Source organism: Mytilus galloprovincialis, chromosome 3 (assembly GCF_965363235.1).
Source record: "Mytilus galloprovincialis chromosome 3, xbMytGall1.hap1.1, whole genome shotgun sequence".
Lineage (NCBI taxonomy): Eukaryota > Metazoa > Mollusca > Bivalvia > Mytilida > Mytilidae > Mytilus > Mytilus galloprovincialis.
The window spans coordinates 12,899,616-12,903,527 of record NC_134840.1 but is presented as its reverse complement, the minus strand read 5'-3'; positions in this window follow the sequence as shown (position 1 = coordinate 12,903,527).

Sequence of the window (3,912 nt, the reverse complement as noted above, 5' to 3'; positions counted from 1 at the left end):
AAAGGGGAATGAACTCTAGGTTGATCGAAAAGCGATAACGTGAGTATTTGGACAGAAAATATTATAATACACTATAAAGTTTTTTATTAGAATTAAAAATTTAAATGCTTTGGGTTGGGTTTTTTGCAAACAAAAAAAAACACGTAAACAGCTTCGTTTGTGTACAAGGACGTCGAATATTTATTCTTTTTTTTTTTACAAATAAACTGTAAATATATGCTCTGATATTGTCAAATTGCAGAATAAAAACATTGATTGTAAAAAGTACATTTATAATATACTTTGAAGAATTTTAGATATGACCTTTGTGAAAACTCAGGTGTCCAGAGTGTGCTTTAAAGATTTGCTTTTCGTATTATTTCCAGACGCATGAAACTATTTTGGTTTTTACCAATTGTAATGACGCTATATCACATAAACACATAAACTTTTAACGCCTCACCTCACGTGTACCTGCGCTCGGTCCTTATAAGGTAAAATAAAATGCGGCAAATACTTATTTGCTCAAGTTTTTGCGTACGATATTGATGAAGATTTCAATTTAGCATTTCCATACTCACATTTGGAGTCTGGTCATGTCGATATAGTGACGATACCGATGAAGATTGCTGTTTAGCATTCCTATATTTTACAGGTGAAGTAAATTAATATTATTCAATACCGTGACAGTGTTAATGAAGGTTGCTATTCAGTTTTTCTATTATACTTCACAAGGAAAATCTGTTCATGTCCATATTGTAACTATACGAATGAACATAGAATCACTATTTGCACATAAATAATTCAAAAATATAGTTTCATCCATTCGTCGCACAAGATAACTTCATGTACATGACAAAAAATAAAAAAATATATATCAATTCATAACACAAAATCACAACATGCAGATAACAAAGAAAAGAAAAGGCGCTGTATTTCAGATTCGTGTCCTTCAACAAACTGGAACCCCTTTGGACGTCAAAGATTCGCCCTAGTGTCGATAAGAATGGAGTTATTTGCTATTAGATGTTGATTAAGTTGCATATCTGAGGAATAAAGAACACATATTCGGGGTAATTTCGACAAATTATGAAATAGATGACAAAGAAATCTAACAATGTTGTAAAACATTTTAGTAATTATCAGAGAGGTATTCTAAAAATTTGCGGGAAAATGTAATAAATTGACTGATTGGTTAAAACCAATGAAAAAGAGGGAACAGATATCAAAGCGATAATATCTAATCTAATTCGACGTTGACAGAAAAGATAACTTAAAAAAAAACATTACACTGAAAACTTGAGGCTAGGCAATACGAACGTTACCAAATGCCAGGATCAGATTAGGTGCTCCAGAAGGTTTGGCATAATTCCTCCTCCACTTGTGCAACCTCTTACCTTTTTTTTCGAGTTACGTGTATAATGTTAAATCCTACTTTGCTTTAACTGTAGAAAAAAAAAATGTTTAACTTGGCAAGGATAAACTAAAAGTTTATGAGTTAGAGAATGAGCATTAAGTTACCAAAAAAGATAAATCTTCATTCGTTCAAAAAGGCAACGACTGACGTTAAGAAAAGATGAGAGGAATGGTGCTTTATTTCTCTTTGTCCGAATATTTCTGTATATACACAACAAATCTTAGTCTACGAGATTACACAAACATCATTTAAAATGTTGTTCCTCTAGGACTACGATTAAATAAGTATCGCCTCTTGAAAATTAAGACATGAAATTGTTTACGAACAACTCCTGGAAATGTGAATCTTTTTTTATTTTTTTCAAATGCGTTTAGTATATAATAATATCAGTACTGATGATGCTTTACATTCTTTGTGAATGAATAAAGACATACATGTATATAGCAGGTATATTTGTATAACTGGTTCTTTAGTCGATACTTCAACTTAAACTGTATATCGAACACCTGTACCTCTGTGTCACAGGTATCTAAAGATATTTTTCACAATCCCAATAAAAATGTCGAAATCATAAATAGTTGGTTTTTAATGTGTTCAAGGTCTTCTTTATATACTGCATCGAATGTTTATAATTTGATTTTTCTTTTAATTTAGATTACACAACCACAAATATCAATTAATTTTTTAAAAATAACATTTAAGTTTGCCGCTCACTAGACTAATATGCAATGAGTCGTTGTTAGATCTTCGTGCATCGTTGCATCTTTTGGCATAAATAGTTTTTTTTTTTAGCTTTTCTTTAAATTAAGTGCATAATTTTCATTGATGCTTTTAAAAGTATCTAAATAAAGTTTGAATACTTGAATACCAGATTTTTTTTTGCTCATCATGTAGAGACTTTGAGAGGTTGAAAGTCTCTCTTGATAATAATCCGATATTTTCAAACGTATATAGTATTTAAACATATTCAATAAAACCTCCAAATATAGTGGATATCTTCCCAGTTCACCCATAACTGCGATTTTTGTTTTGCTTTTTTACTTCCTCCAAGTATAAATGTTCAATCAAACATTAACCTGAATCTGGTACTTTTATACGAATTCATGTTTTTATTCAGCATTTACGATGTGACCTCATAATTTGTTACATATTTGTTTTTCGTTCATTTTTTTTACATAAAAAAGGCCTTTAGTTTTCTCGTTTGGATTGTTTTACATTGTCTTATCGGGGCCTTTTATAGCTGACTATGCGGTATGGGCTTTGCTCATTGTTGAAAGCCGTACGGTGACTTATAGTTGTTAATGTCTGTGTCATTTTGGTCTTTTGTGGATAGTTGTCTCATTGGCAATCATACCACATCTTCTTTTTTATACATAATAAACATAAAAAAAATCTTAGATGGTAAGATAATACATCTTTTATTCTGCAAACTTAATCATCAAATTACTACTTATTTATACACAAGAAAACTCTTGTCTGTTTTATATCATTCAGTCCACTCCATTAGTATCGTTTGCTTAAGAAGCTTATTAAGAATTAACATAACATATGACTGTTCTTCTTCTTTAGTTTTTCAGTAGTCTTTCATTGATCTGGAGATTATTTACTGTTTTGCGCAGCGTGGACTATATTTATGTATTTGTTAAACAAAAAGAATTTCGATTGACCTGATAAATGATGAAATGTCTACAACCAAATGCAGAAGACTAAATTGACTTATAATGAACCATTAATTTTTTTTTTAATTGTTCAAATAAGGCCTTTGAAAATAGTGGAATAAATTGCTTTTGGAGTGTCAAAATTCGTTCGAAGTACATGCTCTTGATAAATTGCATGGTTATAATTGGTGCTTTTGATTTTGCTACCCTATATACCACTTTGCCTCATAGTCTTATTAAGAAAAATTCACACACCTCATTAAATGATCATTTAGAAAAAGTCAGAATATTCAAACTCTTTTAGGTCATTTTTTAGCTCACCTGGCCCAAAGGGCCAAGTGAGCTTTTCCCATCACTTTGCGTCCGGCGTCGTCGTCCGTCGTCCGTCGTCCGTCGTCGTTAACTTTTACAAAAATTTTCTCCTCTGAAACTACTGGGCGGCCAAATTTAACCAAACTTGGTCACAATCATCATTGGGTATCTAGTTTAAAAAAAGTGTTCGGTGAACCAGCCAACCAACCAAGATGGCCGCCATGGCTAAAAATAGAACATAGGGGTCAAATGCAGTTTTTGGCTTATAACTCTGAAACCGAAGCATCTAGAGCAAATCTGACGGCATAAAATTGTTTATCCCCGGCTTAGTATATATCCAGGATTTTGATTGGTTAACGCACGTCGTTACAAAACCCATAGCCCCTGGGTGTTGCTAACCCATATCCCCGGACGTTGCTAACCATTATTCCGGGGAACTTCACGCAAGTTTTCCTTAGTTCCATGATTGCTCCTTGTGAAATATTGAATTCTGTAGATTATCCATAATGTTTGTAATTAAATATTTGATTCATTAACGATTTTGTC